Source organism: Tinamus guttatus, unplaced genomic scaffold, assembly GCF_059628265.1.
Source record: "Tinamus guttatus ecotype Peru unplaced genomic scaffold, ASM5962826v1 Tinamus_guttatus_pri_ptg000278l, whole genome shotgun sequence".
In the NCBI taxonomy this organism is placed as follows: Eukaryota; Metazoa; Chordata; class Aves; order Tinamiformes; family Tinamidae; genus Tinamus; species Tinamus guttatus.
Window position 1 is genome coordinate 824,939 of NW_028288812.1, and position 21,332 is coordinate 846,270.

A 21,332-nucleotide genomic window follows, 5' to 3' on the forward strand; every position below is an offset into this window, starting at 1 on the left:
AAATCTTGCTTGACTAACCTGATAGCCTTCTATGATGGAATGACCAGCTGGATAGATGAGGGGAGAGCGGTGGATGTTGTCTATCTTGACTTCAGCAAGACTTTTGACACTGTCCCTCACAACATCCTCCTGGGCAAGCTCCGGAAGCGTGGGATAGATGAGTGCACAGTGAGGTGGGTTAGGAACTGGCTGGATGGCAGGGCCCAGAGAGTGGTGATCAGCGGTGCAGAGTCTAGTTGGAGGCCTGTAGCTAGCAGTGTCCCCCAGGGGTCAGTCCTCGGTCCAGTCCTGTTCAATTTATTCATCAATGACCTGGATGAAGGCACGGAGTGCTCCCTCAGCAAGTTTGCTGATGATAAGCAAACTGGGAGGAGTAACTGATACCCCAGAGGGCTGCGCTGCCATCCAGAGGGACCTGGACAGACTGGACAACTGGGCGGTGAAAAACCTCATGAAATTCAACAAGGCCAAGTGCGAAGTCCTGCACCTGGGGAGAAATAAGCCCCGGACACCAGTACAGGTTGGGGACGGACCTTCTGGAGGGCAGCTCTGCAGAGAAAGACCTGGGTGTCGTGGTGGACAAGTTGACCAGGAGGCAGCAGTGTGCTCTTGTGGTCAAGAAGGCCAATGGGATCCTGGGGTGCATTAAGAAGAGCGTCTCCAGCAGGTTGAGGGAGGTGATCCTGCCCCTCTACTCAGGCCTGGTGAGGCCACATCCAGAGTATTGTGTCCCATGCTGGACCCCCCAGTACAAGAGGGATGTGGAGCTGCTGGAGAGAGTCCAGCGCAGGGCTACAAGGATGGTCAGGAGCCTGGAACATCCGCCCTATAAAGAGAGGCTGAGGGAGCTGCGCCTGTTCAGCCTGGAGAAGAGAAGGCTGAGAGGGGATCTAATCAGTGTTTATAAGTACCTCAAGGGAGGGATGGAGGAGTATGGTGCTGGCCTCTTGTCAGTGGTGGCCACCAACAGAACTAGAGGTGATGGCCACAAACTGGAACACCAAAAGTTCCACAGGAAATTAAGGAAAAAATTTTTAACAGTGAGCGTGACAGAGCACTGGCACAGGCTGCCCAGAGAGGTTGTGGAGTCTCCTTCTCTGGAGAATTTCCAAACTCACTTGGACACAGTCCTGTGCCATGTGCTCTAGGTGATCCTGCGTGTGCAGGGGGGTTGGACTAGATGACCTCTAGAGGTCCGTTCCAACCTTAAGCATTCTATGATTCTGAGGTAATTTCAAAACTGCATTTTCAAGAATTTATGCCTACCTTACATATTCACTTGCTATTTTGGTTATTTCTTTTTTCTAACTCAGAAACCTCACCTGAGTCCTGAATATTAGTTTGATCGTACTACAATTTTATCGTGGCAAAATTCCTCCTTTCAGTGGGGTCACCATTCTATAGTCCATATTGTTTTTATTGTAAGCATCAATTTCACAAATTAATACAAATTATGCTTTTAATCAGATTTCTGGAAAAATACTACAGCTACTATGTGCCTGGTAGGATGAAAAAAAAAAAAAAAAACAGAAACAAATATTGGGTTGGTGTTTTTTTGTTTGCAACCGGTTGATTGGGATTTAGAGATAGGCACAGAAAGAGAAAGGTCAATGAAGTTAGAAAATAAATATTTGAACAAGTTTCTAATTCACAGCCTGCATCTGCTTGCAGTTAAGAAATAAAGTTTACAAAATACTGAAGAAATGTATTTCTGTTCAAACAAGAAAAATGGAATTCACTTGAACTTTTGCAAAAAGAGAGTGAAAGAAGAATCCTGATCTTTTAAAGACAGATCAACCAGCTCTCTGACTTGATTGTTCTGTCAACTGAATGTAAGAACATTCTGATGACGGTGATCTTGGCTTTCTACACACCACTTTTCCTCTCTTAAATGCTTTCTTTCCCCACCCAAGTTATTTCCTGTTCTTTCTAGAGATTTGCAATTGAAAGTGTCGAGAGGATTTTATGCATTTCTTTGCTGATGGTGAGTATTTTGTCTGTCAGGCAATGCTGTGTCTTTTGGCTTCATCTTGTCCTTCAAACGGATATATAACTTTTTTTTTCAAGAATTATTATTTTATGACATGAAATCTCTGTTTATTAAAACCTTTGATTTATGTGGGTTTTGCTATCTTACCCATCTGCAATTACTACAGAATTGTCACATAGATATTTTTCTTCCTAGAGTGAGAAGAGGAAGAGTTGTGAGCTATGTGAGCTATGACAACATTTAGAACAGAGACTTTCAATGCAGCTTGGGCACTTAACTACTGCACTTCAACCATGTGGCCTTTAGTGCCGTTTTGGGGAATCTGTTCTACTTTTGGTTGCTGACATGCCAGTGAGAATTTTGTTTTCTTTTACTACCATTTTATCTAGGGAACTTCATACCGAATATCTTCCAATTATAATACTTGAGAGACAGCATAAAATTAAGAGCTTCTGTATTCTCTCTCTATATATCTCCAGTCAGGTCTAAAGTACCTTTGAAACAAAATATATATATTTTTTGATATTTTTACTGATTAGCTGGTTATTTGTCTCCATCATGTTGCTATATTTCCTAGTTGAATCAGTCTGAAAAGTACGCAGGCATTTTTATCTGTTAAGATGGAAAAAAAAATCCAATTATATGTTCATTTGAAGTTGTTTAATTTCACGTGTTACTAATTCGGAGTGTTTTTCCCTTATTACATACTCAGAAGAGCTTAACATGTTAAGTTCTTTCAACTGAAATTCAACCAGTAAGCAATTTTTTATAAATCTAAAGTAATTTCAAGTCATTTGAACAATGAAGCACAGATTACATGATGGGAAGTCTCCAGTGTACATCTGCTCAGTACTTTAAACTCCTATCTTTTCAGAAAAATAAAAAAATTAAGGACTTGTTTTTCATAGTTATATATATGGTCATATTAAAAATCCACATGTAGTAGAGGAATGGTACTGAATGCTATGAATATTCAGTGCCATGCTCTTGGAGAAAATACAGATAAATAAATAGATAGATAAATAAATCAAGCATGTACAATCTTGCCTATATTAAGCACACAGATAATGCAACTGTATAATGGAGTGATCTCAGATGGCCATTTCTCCAGGTAAAATTCTCAAGTATATCTAAGGATGACTGAGTTGTACTAAATCCTATGAAGTTTTTAAAAACACTGAATATCATCTTTTTTTCCTTTTGTCATCGTAACTGATTTGGGGATTGTCAATGTGGCAGAAAACCAATTGCATAAACTAATCTGAATTTGCATAAAACAAATCTTGCACTCTTTTGCATGTATTTGTGTCCTTTTCCGTGTGTTTGTCTTCTTTAAGTCTTCCACTCAAAACCAAGGGCTGAACATACGAGAATGTCAAACTTATAACCAACCTGCCTTTCTTGCTCTCCTCATATTTCCATAAGATACCTTTTTCATACAAAGCAAACCATGATTTGGCTACAAAGTACAAAAGAAACCCTGGTTTTGGAGGTACTGTTTCAGGACCACTGCCCTTAATACATGCTATATTACAAAGAAATAGGAAAGAGTGTAAAACCGAATTAGCTTTCCTTATGCCTAAATAGAACAATATGTATGACTGCAAACTTATACGATTTAGCTAACTATAACAAAAACGGAGGCTTGTAACATGTAGAAATCAAGAGTGCCACAATCAAAATCATCACCGTCAGGTATAATATTACCTTGCCTTGAACCTTTATCTAAGTGCCTACTGAAGCATATTTAACCAATAGGAGTATATAAGTATTTTGCACCACTGTGATACCATATCCAGAAACAATATATAAATATGTTATATATGTGTCTGAGCAATGTGACCACTGAAGGGACACACAAAGTTGTGTACAGTTGTACTGTAAGCATGCCCCCCCCAAAAAAAGGTGCAGATAAGGAGCAGTGAGGGTGCTTCTTAACACTTCTTGAAAGTGAGTGTGACAGACCACTGGAACAGGCTGCTCAGAGAGGTTGTGGAGTCAAGTAAGTGAGAGCATATTCAATAAATTAGAGCTTTACTGTTAATAGTGTTAATGTTACGTTTCCAACGGCTATCAAGCTACAGTGATTAATTCCAGCACCACATTTACATCTATTTAGACTTTAACACTATTTCTATGTAAGGTTCAAAACTGTTCATTATAATTTCTCCCACAATTGTGAGCCTAGAGAGTTAAAGGTTATGAATCAGACTTGTAGTTTAATTATAAACCGACTAAAGTGCAGAAGGAAAAGAAAATGCTAGCAAGACAAACAGAATCTAAGCACAAGCAACTTATGTCAGCATAACTCTGACAAGTGCTCCTGAAAAATTGGTGAAGTCTGTTGTCCAAAAATAATAAAAAAGAAGTAAAAAAGGCTGGACAAGATGCAGCTACTTACTGAGGTTGAACATTTTTATTCATAAAAACAGCACATAACTGAGACACAACTGCCTTCCTGCAGGAGCTCTCAATATTTAACAATAAATCTTTCTGTGAAAAGTAAAGAATTCTGAATGTGTTAGGAACTGACAGTATTCCATTTAAAAAAACATCATGAATCTGAATTATTGATTTTATATCTCATTTCACGGAAGAGATAGTAAAGACTACCTTGAAAAGAGGAAACTGTCCTCCAAGGACTGCTGTGAATAAGTTCATCAAACAAGCAATAGCAGCTTTTCAAACTACAAGAGCAGTTCTTTTACAATGAACAACTAGTTATAAGGTTACTCTAAAACATGACACATATTGCTGCCTTCATCCAAAAAAAAGAGAAATACACCGTCATCAAACACAGATGTGTCACCCGTTTCAATACAGCATACATTAACCATGAGCCAAAGTGTCAAAAAACAAAAACAAACAAAAAAACATAGTAATGAAAAATTTTACGGTATACAAATAGAATACTTAGAATATCACTCTGGTGCTCTGCGGGAAGATTTTAAGGTTTTGACCTGGCCTGCATACAAACTGACAGTGGATAAAACAATAGCAGTTAATAGCCAAAGACTGACAACAGAAGCTGAGAAAAACAAATTTTCTGTGCTTTGAAAGATCTCAATTATGCTACATTACTGAATATTTAATGGTAGACCAACGATCTGTGGCAGAATATCCTGGTTGGCAGTGAACATAACATCTTAAATAAGGTCACAGTTCCATTGTGCAGTGCTGCAATTTATGTTGTTAACAATCAACAATTGCTTGTTAACACTTGCTTGTTAACAGTCAAAGCATGCTCTTCTATTTCAGTTGATATTCCGTCTGATAGCACTTCTTCCTGCTTCTTGCAGATTTCCTTTATTACTATTGCTTCATTATAAATCAGTGATTGTCTGAAATGTGGTATTCACATTGATTTCTTTTACCAGCATGCAAGACTGCAATATTACACATGAACAATGGGTAATTTTAAAATGTCATCAGCATATCACGTTCTTGTACACTAATGTAGAATGGTCTCCCAAAGATGAAGAAATGTAGACCTGGTTTAATCTTCTCAGCTCAAGCCATTATTATGTTAAGATCGCCCTCTGCTGTTAGGTCAAGGTCTATCTTTAAACTCCAAAGAGACTTAAAAGGCCTTTTTCCTTTTTGCCTGCAAGAAAGATGAGAAGAATTTTTGAAGCTGGATTACATCAAAAAGAACATAATTTCCTACAGTCTATTTTCTATTACTTATTCACTTACGTGTCATCCTCTATGTATTTTATTAAAGTTAAGGCTTTTCTGTGAAGGACTAGCAGAAATTGTGCAAGAAAAGTACTCCTCAGAGATAAGCCTGGTTTCAGGTGAAAGATCTGTAAAAATTACACCAGAAAATTAGCTGTATACAGAAATCAAACTATGGAATATAAAGAAATAGTGTGCAAATGTGACAAACAGGTTCCTAATATGCAAAACAAACATACTAACATTGGATTCATACATACACATTCTTACTGCTCTAACCGTTCAAAGATAGTATGTTAAGCTGTTTCACATTTCAATTGATATTTGAGTTGAAGCAATACACACAGATACATTCACATATTTATCAAAAAAACACGAAAGTAAGAATTTCTGTAAATGGAAAGTCTTATGCTTACAAAATAAACTAGAACTGAACGATCAGTACACCATAATTAAAAAAACATGATCGGAGAGAAAACTCCAATATAGAAAAATATTTTCTGTCAGGAAATGAATTTATTTGACCATACTGCTTCTCCACATGTATACTCCAGCAGCCATGTCACGGTCTAAGAACATGAAAATATTGTTACTACTCTGCAGAGAAAATACTCTGAGTAGTACCAGTGTCCTCATTAAACGTAATAGTATCTAATACCTGAAGGCTCTAGGATCGTATGTTTTTATAAAGCCCTTCTTTCCATTCCCACCTGCAGGGATATTCTGAATCAAACAGGCTTTAACATTAGAAGATTAAAGAGTGAAAGCAGAGAGGCAATTTAGTTAGTGAATTCCATTTACTTTTTAAAAAATAAAATCCATGATTTGTCTGTGCATATTTTGATTCAAGATTAACTTTGGTGAATTTATTAGAAAAGATGGAAAAATAGTCTAATTAAGTCCTCCTGGGTGGAGGGAAACCCTCCTGGGTGAAAGGCTGATATACTGCCATATGCCATAAATAGATAAGATTTTAGAAATATTTCAGTGGACTACAAACACAGATATATATCTTCCAGAAATTATTTTCAATTTATTTGAAACTAGCTTTATATGTAATCAGAAAGCTGTGTATAAAATTTGAGTTGGAAAACACTGAATAAAAAAAAATTGTCCTTTAATTTTTCTTTTAAATACTTAGTAAATTTTAAAAAAAGCATCAAAACTTCCCATATTTGTACAAAAAACATTACAAGAAAAAACAGAAAAGATAACAAATACTTAACCTGAACCAATATGAAATCAACAGATTTAGAAGAAAGTTAAAAAGTATTAATAAAATGGAGAAAAGGGTGGCTATCAAAAAAGGTAGTAATTTTATTGTTCCAAAATGACAGCCTCCAACGGTGAGTTCTGGATCATAGTGGTATATGTACATTTTACTATTCTCTACCAAGAAGTGCAGCTAATGCTGCCTGTTGTTTCTAGCCCTGGAAAGTTGCTAACATTAGGTCAGTTTTACACATGCTACAGCAATTATGTTGAAATATGGTGTTTTTCTTGCAGTTTTAGGGGTCTACATTTGTGTTTTGCATCTCTTCGGCTCTTCTGAAAAGTTGAGTCAACTTAATTTAAGGATCTAAGTCTGCAGTTATTTACAAATTAATTTCAAATAGATTGCAGACACAGGTATGCAAATATCTTGAAACTGATGGTACAGATGAAGATCCTAATAAGCTGCACATTCTGAGGAGTGTGTTTATAACTACAGTTGTGTATCTGTTTCATGAAACACAAGCAGTTCATGATGCAGAAGTATGCATTCCCCAGCACAGTAAAATTATGCAGATATCCATTTCTTAAAGTACATGGACAACTCCTGTTGACCTGAGCTATGCAAGTCACACCAGAATGGTTCAATTCATATTTAGCTAACAAACCTGATCTTAAAATCTCCAATTCATCCACTATTCCCTTATGAACAATATGAATAAAATTAAATATATTGCCTTGCTTAAAGTTGCCAGAAAACAACTTATAAGCCACTTTTCAAGCAGAATTGATAACTGTTAGAGTAATTAACTGAAGACAATTCCATAATGATATTCTCTCTCTCTTCAACCTCAGGTACATCTATAGGCAAATGACACATTCACAATGGCCATTCAAGTTGGTTTGTTCAGAAGTGCATTACCTTATTCACTTTTTCTGCACTGCTTCCTACAACTACAGAACAACCACAGGTCTGCAAATGTGAACTAATTGCACTGCAAATAAAAACAGAACAGGTTAATACCTTTATAAATACTTTTAAAATATAATCATCACCATGATTCCACAGAATTAAGTCCCCAGTATAACTTTCAGATTTTAGCAACACTTACAGTTTTAGTCCAATTGATAGAAAAACCGGCAGACAAAATCTCCAAATATCACTTGGGTGCTAACCCAAACTGTCTCTGTATCATAACTGTAGTATACCATCTACACCACTTCACCACCACTACAAAATAATTCACCTAAAATAGCAGAAGACATTAATAATAAAGGATTTAAAAGAATTTTGAAAGATGATTTATTTGATAGTTCTCATTTTCAAAAACTTTGTGTCAGATAGCAGTTTTGGGACGCTTGGTAGATGGACTGCCCTACTCTTGTTAACTACATGGACAAGAACACTTCACAGGTATGAGATCCTTGATATAGAGTGACACACTGGGAATTAGAGAGTGTTGTCTTGTGATTTGCCAGCAGCACTGCTCTGATTTAGTCACTCCTCAGCTTGGCAGCTGCTACAAGTTTATCTGCACTAATCCTCACAACTCTTAGCCTGTTCTTAACAGACTTCTGTTGATGTTTTGTCGTCACCTTTGTCGTCACTTTTCTTACCTACCACACGGTATCAAAAGTCTGGTTATCTTTGTAATTAGAAAGCTTTTTTCCGACATCTGTGAATAAGTATTAGAATTGAGCAACTGTTTGGATACTGTTTAAGCAGTTCTAATAAACACTTCTAAAATGGTTAGGATTATAACAGCTATGCTGAGACTCTCCTACAGGTGAAAGTCCTACAGGTGGACTTTATAGTGGGCCTACTACTCTTTACCTTACCAAATATTTTTAAAATAGATTCAAGGTGTGCAGATGAATTTCTTACTTTGTGCGATCCAATTTTTAGTCAGCAAAATACGGAAATCCATTCCAACACTATATTAGATTGAGAGCAGACCCAGAGGACTTGATGCTGTTTTTCAGAGGGTAGTAGACCTTATCAAGTAGAGCAGCACAGGAAGCTTAACTGAATCTTTATCCCTTCAAGACACAGAGTTCATCAGATCATTCATGTCACTTCTGCTCAATAATCTTGCCACTGATTGTACAACTGCTGCATAAAACTGTACGACCTTGATACTATTAGCAGTAATTTTTAAAAAAGTTATAAAAGCAGGAAAAGGGGGTACACAGAAAATCACATAACGCAGAAGTATGCTCCTGATCACTGTAGAGATACACAGCTATAACATATGCAGTGACTCTGACTTAGGAGGACTACTGTGCAACACTGCACATCTCACTGCTCTTTATTTGGATGTTGTCAGCAGCATGTCAGAGTAATAGATATGTTTCAAGCAGGGTCCTTGATGTTAGGACCCTTTAGGCAAATGGCCAAGTTATTCTGCTTCTTGAAAATTTTATCTGTGAAAGAGAAGTAGCATCAAGGCAGCCATTAACTGATAGAAGAGTAACTTATCATCATAGAATCAGTGACTCTAGTTGTTTACAACAATCCATCTAACAACATTCGTCATATTATTTTATAAAGAGTGATAGCCTTAAAGGATTAAAAACACAAAGAGAACCCAATTTTTCTATAAAAGTAAATACTATGTGTCAATAATTTGTAAATTTAACACATGAATTTGTGCAGTACTGAAAGAATATGTCACACTGTATAAACAGATTATAGATTATTTGAAGTTAAGCAGTACAGAAATTAATGAAATTGTAAGGGTGATATTCTAAAATAACATGATCTAAAAATCGATGAAATACTATTCCCACAGAATAGTTTCTCTGAAGTGCAATTATTTCTGGTTTTACATTAAAAATACAATAAAAGTCAAATACATGTCTTTTTCCATTCTTACAAATAAATCTAATCACACACTCACATGCATACATATTTATAAATATACACACACACAAGTCTATGTCATTTTGCTATCAAAACTGAATTTCATACTTGAGGAGAAAGCCTTCATGACAACTATCCCCAATGCCATCGTCATTTAGCACAGTATCACTTACCTGAAACGCAAATAAACACAAACAAAGGTTACACAAGGATATGTGCCAATTTTAAATAACTACTTTTTGTTTTGAACACAGGTGCTTGCTCTTCAGGAACTCTCTCTTTAGGATCTGCTTAAACTAAAGTTTTAACATTGCCAGAAAACCAAAAGCGTAAAAAGGCCTCAGTCTTTGGCCAAAGAATACTGAACAAGTCACTGATGATTAAACTTGTTTCTCCAACTTGACAGTCAGATTGCACCCAAGAGGTTTTTCTAATGCCTTCTCCAGATTACCTTAAATTAGTTCAAGTCAAATCACTTCTATTTCTTTCATGAGAATGATAAACCACACTGAAACGGTTATCAACATTAAACCCAATTACATCTTCACTTGTTTTGTTTTGTGTGAACAGCCTCTCTCCCGTTCTTTTAAAAATGGTATCACTGGTAGCTAATTTTACTAAGTGCTGAGCAAAACTTCACTAAGTGGAACGTTATTTTTTGTTGTTGTTGAGAGCTTCAAATGAGAACATCACTTTATTACTCAGAATGCAATAAATATAAGGACTTACATCTATTTCTTCTGAAACACTGTGTGATTTCATAGACGAAAGGAGTTCCATTACAGGAATAACTTCTCCTGTCAGCATCGGAATGATACTGTGGCCCTGTGGAATAAATAACATGTTTGAAGTTAAAGCATGCAGTACAGGAAGTTGCCAGGGAGAAACTCAGGCAAAACATCTTAAGTTTCTATTATTTGCAAGTGCGGTGTATGAGTTAATACACAAAACTTCAACAGCAATTGTAAATTGGAAACACGCAATTCACTTTTTAACCAGACATGTAAAATGCGTTCCCGGGGTGCTAGGCTGATTCACCAGATCAGTTTGATCAACCTACTCAGAAAACATTTACAATGATACAATTTATTCACACCATATTACATGCAAGTACTGTATTCAAACTATAATGTTTTCACAGTGACAGGGCAACAGTATCAGGCTTACTAGTTATTAACATGGTGCCTTATTTCTCTTGCTTCACACACACACAAAAGCCACATTTTCCTACTTACTCTTTCAGAAACCTCACAGTCTCACACATTAGATCTACAAGCACATTCTAACACAACAGATTCCATACATCTCTGTAACCTGAAAAGGTAATGACCTATTGAAAAACTACTCTTAACAGGAGAAAGCATATATCTGTGGAAGCTACTACCTTTAGGGAAACTGAAGTACACATAAAACACTTCCCTCTTCTGAAATACAACATTCTTCATAGACTTTCCTTTTACACATAAAGTGACGGAATGTATTTGTTTTTTCACAGCTCCCACCATCCTATCTTCAGTAGTTTTCCTCATGTGTATGGCAGGTCATCAGCCAGTCCAAAGTATCTTCCTGAATCCCAGAAATGAGAAGTGGCACCAAGTGCTACAGTCACGAGATCCAGTCGATTAATTTTGTCATGTTGTGCCATATTCATCAACCAGCCTGTCTTACCTGATCCTCCATTCTCTCCGTGCCTTCCAGGGCAATCTTCTGGAAATGTTCTTGCCTCTCCTGAGCAAGAAAGCAGTTAAATATAAAAGCTTTGGTATTTCTCTATACACGCATGCACACAACAGTCAAAGGCCAAATTTCTTCCCTTCAGAAACATGCTTCTTAGATTCAAACTTTGATGTTCAAGTCTTTTTCTTTTACAGAGTTGACACTGCTAGGAATGAAGTCACTTCAAAGTGATCAGTGCTCCCTGTTCCACTTCCCACCAAACCTCTTACACATAGCAGGAGTAGCAGGAAAGTGAGAGAATGATGTCAGTAACAACAGATTAGTAGTTCTTTTGTTACAGACCAAGAAAATGACAAATGATCAAAAGATTAAAGTTCAGAATTCCGTTTTATATACTTTTATTTTCAAATGATTAACATACACAGGGATGACTACCACAGAAACAGGAGAAAATGATATCTCTAGGATAAGGAAAAATATTGGTTTGGACAGGGGAGGAAAGACAGGATTATTTTCACATCTTCAGACACTGACAAGACTTCAAAACATGCCTTCTGTTTCAAAATCAAGTCCAGGAGACACAAAACCTCACAGCATATAAAACACCACTGTAGAAGAGATTGGACTAGGCTTTCCAAACACACTCACCAGCAGCTCAGTAGCAAACAACATTCAAAATGTAATTGAACAATATTGAATTATTATTCACAATAAAAGCTTAAATCACTTGATCAATCACTACGAGATCCAAAAATAAATAATGCCACAACAACTAATAAGTTTTGCTAAATGCTAGGAAGTTACTGCATTTCTAATCCCATTGGTCTCATGAACTACTTGAAGTCCATCAATCTCAAGTGGGTAGAGTTTGCCTAACTCTTTTGAAACAGGGGAATAAGGCATAATCTATAGTAAATTGCCATCAAATGGCACCCAGCTAACGATTTGAAAGGCTACAATGTAGATTCCTTAAGGACACTTCTATTGTGAAGCTTCCTAGACAATGAAGATCCTTTGTTTTGAAAGAAGACTTCATGTAAATACCTTAGTACCACTGTAATACCATAAGCCACTTTTTTTTCCTCTTTAGAAATAGAGCTGCCATTAATTGTCAAAGAACTAAAATATGATATCTATATGAATAAAAGGGATTTCTCACCCCATACGGTACCCCTGTTTGGAATCGCTTGTCTTTACCAGTATGAATATTGTTCCACATTTGTCTTAGCCCTGAGTTCAGAAGGTTTCTTCTTGTCTAAAGTCTGATTGTTCATCCCTAAACAGATCTCATGAGAACTGATAACCACAACACTATAAATGCCAGAACAGATGCATAGTTCTTCTGACATTTTAATTCAATATAATTTGTTCTCATATAGACACGCTTGATAAATTGTCAGAAATTGGAAACTAGTATTTCAGCCTGTCTTCACACACTACTCACGCCTAAAATTTAATCTAAATGTTTAATACCAAGTAAGGTTAAGGCTCTGATTTCTCTGCTCTCCTCATCTTCAAAAAACGCTATAAACACTTTTGACCTTCCTCAAAAACCCAACAAGAACTTTTTAAATAGAATTTAACTGTCTTGACTGACCAAGCTGGACTGTCTATTTCAGGAACATCTGAAAAAGAATGAAGAATTTAAGACTATTTTCAGAGAATGCCACCAGAAAACATGTTCCATCATGGTCAATATAACTGAAAGGCCATTTCTACAGTAGATTGAAAAAGAGGGAAGCTGTAGTTAACAACGATGCACAAGCTTTATCTGAACTTCCCTATTCCACACAGAAAGTCTGTAAAGAGAGACCTAAATGACTGGGAAATTAAGTAAGAGCATGAGCATTTCTTTATGTCAAAAGTACTAACGTATAGAGAACAACTGACTTTATTATTAGACCATCACGTATTTTTAATGAAAGACATAATTTCCATTTAATCATGAAAAATCCACAATGCACTAAGGTGCAATTCTTTAAAAATAATTTAATATAGTTTTCTTCTTCAGGATTCAGAAGTAGTAATAATATTTGGACTAAAGCAGATTTATCTTACTGATTCTCCCACAGCTTAATACTCTGGTGAGTTCTCTTGCAAAAACTGCTTGCCAATATCTTTTTGGGGAAATAATACAGTGACTACTGTATACAATAGCAGTAACGTGAAATCATTCCAAGAGTTTCCTTTTTAGACACAAAGTGTGAAAACAATTATCTGAAACATAGTAATTTTCCAATTCTACTGAATACGAATACTTTACTTAGCACATTTTGTAGTACTAATTTTTATTAGATTCAGGGAGATGAAAGACAATGCGTAGGACACCTGTTTTAACTAGAAACTGGCATATGCTCATACAATGCCCTATGTAACAACAATTCACATGACTGAAAATCCAGCTTTGAATTTGCTGACATATGGATTTCTTACTTCTGGAGAGATCACTTTCCTTCGAGTTTTTGTCTGGTATGACACAGCCTCATATTTTGCTAGTGCCCAAAACAACTAAGACAACTGTTTTTAGCAATGAAAAGCAAACCTACCTTGTGCATCCATATTCTTCCTTTCCTTATAATATGTGTTAAGCTATCCACACACACCCTGTGAAGAGGCAGGTAGAAGCCAAGGTCACTTTGTGGAAGTATAATGGACAGTCCATAGGTGCTTCTGTCTCCATTCCAGTTTCCATCGAAGATTAATGACACAATGATTACTCTTTTCTCTGCCAAAACGAAAAACTTCACATTTATTGCACCGCTTTCTGCATTCCGAAGTATCTCTCCATTTAGTGTGTGATTTGCAAGAAAAGTTCTTTCACCATCGCTGAGGAGAACTTGTTTGGTCTTTGGGGCCAAATGTGTCGCACTCTGGGACCAAGAATATTGTCCCAGTAAGCAAAAGTGGCAGCTAACAAAGGTGACTCTCCATTCAAACAGATCTCTGTTTTGGCAACTGCAGGTGAGGGCGGTGGGCAAAGAGCTGACATACCTATTTCTTCTCAACCATATCCTTAAAATGCTTACATTGCCTAAAAAAACAAAGTTTTAGCAGAAAAATAAATAAGAACCACATACATTATTTTCTCTCTCTTTTTTTTTTTTTTTGCTTTCAAATAAGATTTCACCACATCCACAGCTCTGGCTTCCACTTTTAGGATTCCGTTCTAGCCTTCATGCAAGAAGCAAGTTTACATGCATACTCTCTACATAACAAAGTGGCATGATTCACAAATTTAGTCAATCACTCGGATATCTTTAGCAGCTCTAAAAAGCTTATTACGATGAACCTGCACCGCGTTCAAGTAGTGTAGAAGAAAAGACACATGAGAAGCATTTCCTTTACTTTAAAGTAATATACATGCATGCCCTGGCCATTTCCAAAGACCCTACATCTTCTCAATTTTGATGAGGTTGCAAGAGATAACAGAAGTTCCACCTCGACAAAAAACAGCATGCTGCTCACAGCAATAGCTTCAGGACCCAAATATATTACACCAAGAACCCAGATATATTAGATCAGGAGTTATTCTAAAAATCTCAACCCAGGATAGACAAATAAAACACCGAAATGCATTTATCCTGGCTAAACTTGGAGACATTAAACCTCGTTGTTCCTTGTTAAAATGTCTGCACCTTGATTGCTGCACGCTATAGAAGAGAATGGAAAAAAGGGCAAAATGAAGAAGTGATACTGATCCTACTTGATATATCTGTTTTTTTCATGAGGCCTTTTTTTGTTTTGTTTTTGATACATATATCTATGTGTTTTAAGGTCCCAACTAAAACTGTCCAACTGTTTCCCCCTAGGGCAGAAAAGCACCTGCTCCCTTTTTTTTTTTTTTTTCTTAGGCCTCATCTAAGAATTAGGATGCGCTAGGCGACCTTCCTATATAGCCTATGACAGGCTGCGCCGGCAGAAGAAAACCACGCACACAGGCTCAAAATGCAACGTCACCGTTTCAGGGGAAGCCGAAACAGACACATCCCTGCGCCCTCCCTTCGTTCCCGGCTGAAAACTGAGCCGCCCCCCTCCAACCCGCCACCTCGTAAAAGGGCAGCACCGGGACAGGACGCGGCCCCCGCCTTACTCACCCGCGGAACCGCCACAACGGCCGCCCCCTGTGCGGCGCCGCGCGCATGCGCATGCGCGTGCTCCTCCCCCGCCCCCGCCCCCGCCCCCGCGAGCGGCCCCGGCCTCCCTGCCGCGCATGCGCGCTCGCCGCCAGGAAGCACCCGAGCGCAGCAGCCCGAGGGGAAAATGGCGGTGGGAGAGCGCGGTGCGGGGGGAGGAGTGTTCGGGCAGCCGCTCTGGTCCGTGCTATCCCCAAAGGGCTTATTTTTAATAAAATAAACTGCCTCTGCCCTACTGCCGCAGCTTTAACACTCTCACGGAAAGCTTTCATGGGATTGCTGCTTGAAACGGCTGTGCATGTTCTGCTGCTCGGGTGCTTTAAAACGAGAAGTAGTTCTGGCCGATTTGCACGTTGGCTGCGTTTGGTTCAGAAAGCTGCTTTGCCAGCTGCTAGTCACCTGCGTCCTCTTCATACTCCAAGTTGGAATCCAACCTGGAGGACTTGTCAGCACCGGGGATGTTTCCATCCCAAGTTCCTGTTTCTGGGTCCATTACCTGCATCCCCCCCTCCCGCCTCCGCCCCCCCCCTCCCCCCGGTGCTCCGGCTTTTTATTTTTTATTTTATTTTCAGCTGGGAATGGGGTTCTCACATCTCTCTCCCCTTGTTACCACTTCTGAGGAGACCTTGGCTCAATCAGCTTCAATGAGAAAAAACTGTCTCCGGGCCTCAGTTCCTCAGAGCTGCTTGCAGACACTAGGTATTTTACTGTTTTCTAGCAAAAGAAGGTCTGGAGGGTTGGAGTGCACCTGGCATGCAGTGTAAGTGGAGAAAGTCCAAAGAAACACATGAATGGAAGGAGCCTTAGGTTTCCTGCTGCTCTGGAACCATGTGTAGTTTTTATAGTTTACAGCCAACATGAGTTTTTACCACTGTGGAAACACTGTCTTGGAAAAACCTAATTTCACAGTGATAAAAACTCATTTTCTGGTCAGGTCAGAGAGCAACAGAACTACTACACATGGTAAAAGAGGGAGTGGAAGTGTTTTCTTGGGATATAAGGAGCAGGGACTCTCCATAGCAGTGCAGATTTCTGAAATGGGTTAATGAAATAAGTGGGTTAATGAAATAAATAAAGCCAGATTAAGTTCAACAAAAAGCAAATCTTGCATTTCTGTATCCCCAGCTGTTCATTCTTCCAGGGAGAAATTGAGACTTTCTGAAGTAGCTCTGGTTTGTGCAACGTAAGCTGCATTCATGTTAAGAACAGTGAAGTATCATAGAATCATAGAATCATAGAATGCTTAGGGTTGGAAGGGACCTCTAGAGATCATCTAGTCCAACCCCCCTGCACACGCAGGGTCACCTAGAGCATGTGGCACAGGACTGCATCCAAGCGGGTTTTGAAGATCTCCAGAGAAGGAGACTCCACAACCTCTCTGGGCAGCCTGTTCCAGTGCTCTGTCACCCTCACTGTTAAGAAATTTTTCCTTAAGTTCCTATGAAATTTTTGGTGTTTCAGTTTCCGGCCATTTCCTCTAGTCCTATCAGTGGCCACCAGTGAAAAGAGACCATCACCGTCCTCTGCACTCCCTCCCTTGAGGTATTTGTAGACACTGATTAGATCCCCTCTCAGCCTTCTCTTCTCCTGGCTGAACAGGGCCCAGCTCCCTCACTCTCTCCTCATAGGGCAGATGTTCCAGGCCCCTGATCATCCTTGTGGCCCTGTGCTGGACTCTCTCCAGAAGCTCCACATCCCTCTTGTACTGTGGAGCCCAGAACTGGACACAATACTCCAGATGTGGCCTCACCAGGGCTGAATAGAGGGGCAGGATCACCTCCCTCGACCTGCTGGAGACGCTCTTCTTAATGCAGCCCAGGATTCCATTGGCCTTCTTGGCCACGAGGGCACACTGCTGCCTCATGGTCAACTTATCATCCACCATGACACCCAGGTCTTTCTCCGCAGAGCTGCTCTCCAGAAGGTCGGTCCCCAACCTGTACTGGTGTCTGGGGTTATTCCTCCCCAGGTGCAGGACCTTGCACTTGGCCTTGTTGAATTGCATGAGGTTTTCCACCGCCCAGTTGTCCAGTCTGTCCAGGTCCCTCTGGATGGCAGCACAGCCCCCTGGGGTATCGGCTACTCCTCCCAGTTTCGTGTCATCAGCAAACTTGCTGAGGGAGCACTCTGTGCCTTCATCCAGGTCACTGATGAATAAATTGAACAGGACTGGACCAAGGACTGACCCCTGGGGGACCCCGCTAGCTACAGGCCTCCAACTAGACTCTGCACTGCTGATCACCACTCTCTGGGCCCTCCCATCCAGCCAGTTCCTAATCCACCTCACTGTCCACTCATCTATCCCACACTTCTGGAGCTTGCCCAGGAGGATGTTGTGAGGGACGGTGTCAAAAGCCTTGGTGAAGTCGAGATAGACGACATCCACTGCTCTCCCCTCGTCTATCCAGCCGGTCATTCTATCATAGAAGGCTGGACCAGAAATGGGCCGGGTCTGGGCATTGCTGTGAACCCCAGGGGCCTGAAGGCATTAGAGATATGGCAAATGGATGTAACACATGTTCCGGAGTCTGCTCGACTTAAGTATGTGCATGTGTCTATTGATACTTACTTGCATGTAATATGGGCAACTGCTCAGCCTGGGGAAAGAGCCCTCCATGTGAAAAAACATCTCACCGCTTGCTTTGCAGTGTTAGGAGTCCCAGAAATGATTAAGACGGACAATGGTCCGGCATATGCCAGTGACACTGTCCGTCAGCTTTGCAAAAAATGGGGCATTAAGCATGTCAGGGGAATCTCAAATTCGCCCACCGGCCAGGCCATGGTAGAACGGGCTAATCGCACCTTAAAAAATTACCTGATGAAATTTAAGGAAATGACAGACCCAAAAGAGCAGTTGTCCTACATACTGTTTGTATCAAACCATCTTTGTGTGTTTGGAGATGACACGGAACCCTCCATGTAGGTGCATGCACAGCAGGTCCGTAGTGAAAAAATGCAGGAGTCACCTATGAGCGTGCACTATCGGCATCCTCGAACCAGGTTATGGGAGGGTCCAGCAAAAGTTGTCTGAATTCCATCAAAGCCCATAGGGGGGTCCATGTACGGTAGGCCAAGTAAGTATGGCTTTGCCCTGGGTCCATCCTAACAGCACCAGTGTCAAAAGAAGAACTCGGCGAATGGCGCGTAGCATAACCCAGACGGAGGACTGTAATGACGAAGTCTGCCTCTGGTCTAAGTGGGAGGTAGTTTTCGCATCCCTCTTCGTACTGGGGGCGGCAGCAGCGCGAGCCCACAAAGTCTTAGACACCCTGTCCTGCTGGGTGGTTAAACAAGCAAATGTCACCAGTCAGGTCCTCTCTAATCTTGCGCTAGATTTATCACAGGTGCAACACGCGGTGCTACAAAATAGAGCGGCCATCGACTTCCTGCTGCTAGCCCATGGGCACGGATGTGAAGACTTTGAAGGAATGTGCTGCATGGACCTGCAGGACCATTCCAGAGCAATCCACCAGCAAATCCAACAGCTGATGGAACACACCCAGAAGATACAGAAAGATGTGGTCTTCTTTGGGCTGGATGGGTTAACTGATTTATTGGGTATTGGTGGGTGGCTAAAATCCTTGCTTAAGACAGGACTGATGCTTTGGATTGTTATGCTTCTTGTCCTAGGCTTATTCAGCTGTGCCTTTGCATGCTTAAGGCGAATGCTACCCTCCCATACTCATAAAGCCTGGTTATTGCAAAAGAAAAAAGGAGGACTTATAGAGGAATGGCTTGGAGACCAAGGACACCTTACGGCTCCAGGCGGTAAGCACAACCCCTACGTTGAAATGATCGAGAGTCTTTGAACTGCCCATCAGCAGATCAATAAACAATGGACGCTGCTCAGCAGGACGTTGGACTCTCTGGCTGGGAAGAGTTTGCAGACCAACATGGACTTGGGGATGGGTGCATGTACTAGTAAAATTGAGGCTGATGTTACTGGTTGTTTTACTGTTTATGCTTTGTATCTTTAGCTGTACTTTTGCATGTATTAGACGTATGATAGTCTCGCTTACCAGCAAGGCTTGACTAGTGCAAAAGAAAAAAGGGGGAACTGTAGGATCTGAGGATCTGCACCACCTGCGCCTTGCTGATAATGTACAGGGGAGTGTTAGCGAATTGTCCTTGGCCGGCTGGGAATGAGGAGCTAGCTGGGAAAGAGTAGCTGGCCGTTTTGGGTAAACATCTTTGCAGAGCTGAGAAGAGCCTATGCGGCCGGGACCTAGCAACCCCCCTAGCAACCAACCAAAGCTAGCCTAGAAATCCCTCAGATGCTTGTAGGTATAAATAGACGCGCACTTTGGCTAATAAACGGAGCAAGATCTAAACTCATATTGAATTTAGTTTCATGACATGAAGGCTCCAGGCCCTCTCATGCCGTTGCTGGGCTGGGCCAGGGCTGGTGGCAGGGCAGGGCCCGTGGCAGCACAGAGCACGCGGCACAGTCACAAAGGGGCAGCGGGTGTCACAGGCGGGCGGAATGCGAGGGGACGGGACGCGCGGCCGTTACCGCGGCACTTCGGTCTGGCCAGCGAGAGCGCCATGGCTGTGTGCCTGGTGCTCATGCTGATGGCGCTGGCCGTGGTGCAGCAGCCGCTCAGGGTCAGCGACCATGTGGATGCGGGCACGCAGGAGCGGCTGCAGCGGCGCCTGCAGCACCTCACACATTCCATGGCCCGGCTGCAGGAAGAGCTGGAGCAGCCGCAGCCCATCGAGCAGCGGCAGCAGCAGCGGCAGGAGGGCAGTGACGCTGCCCAGCAGTGGCTCTTGGCTGGCAGCCGTTGGGGGAAGCTCGGGGAGGCGCTGGGAGCCCTCGTGCTGCTTGTGGGCCACGGCTGGCTGGCCAGGAAGCGGCGCCGTGAGCTGGGGAAGCCATCGAGTCCGTCGTGCAGCTGGGCAGGGCAGCAGCAAGACAAGGAGGAGGAGGACAAGGAAGAGCAGGAAGAAGAGGAAGAAGAGCAGAAGGAGGATGAGGGCAAGGATGAGGAGTGTGCGGGCCAGAGACAGGCAGCGGGGTGTCTGCAGCAGCAGCAGCTCCAGCAACCGGTCTGGGTCATGCCCGAGGCCCTGGAGGAACTGCTGGACGAGCTGCTCTCCGCCTGCCACGCGCTCTCGTTGGGCTCCTTCTTCCCGCGCCTGGGCCCAGGCATCTGTGTGACTGGCAGCAACCCAGGCCGCCCCAGCAGCCACTACAGCTTCCTGGTGCCGCTGCGCCCACCACCCGGCCATGCCTTCCGCCTGGAGACGACCCATGGGCAGGGACGCTCGCCGTGGCAGGGCCGTGTGCGTGTGCACGCGCGGTGCGTGTGCACGCGGCAGCGCCTGCTGGGCGATGTGCACTGCCTCCTGCACCAGACCATGTCACTGTCGGGCGCCTGCTGCAGCCCAGGCCTCCTGCGCACCCTCTGCACCCACTCCTTCCTCGACGCGCGCAAGATAGCAGAATGGTTCCAGGACGTGGCGCAGAGAGCCTGGCTGCTGCTGCCCGCCTCACAGCACTGCCGCCTTGCCGTGCTGCCCTGCGCACATGCCTGCCAGCTCTGCCTGCACAGCGCCTCGGGCAGCAGCCTGCTCATCCGCATCCTCTTCGGCGTGCGGCAGGGCAACCTGGCCGTCTTCTGGCCAGCTGGCTTGCACGGGCCTCCTGACGATGATGTGCGGCGCTGCTGGAGCAGCGTGCGCTGACGCTCGCACCCCGCACAGGCCTCCAGAGCCAGCACTGCAGCCGTGTGTGTGTCTCCAGCCCCTAACCTGGCCTCCACGCAATCCCTTCCCA

General features: G+C 41.9%; 1 pseudogene; it reads right to left on the reverse strand.

The window, feature by feature from the left end:
• Window positions 1–5,570: 5,570 nt before the first annotated feature.
• On the reverse strand, window positions 5,571–14,447 carry LOC148594241 (guanine nucleotide exchange factor C9orf72-like; annotated as a pseudogene).
• Window positions 14,448–21,332: the final 6,885 nt, after the last annotated feature.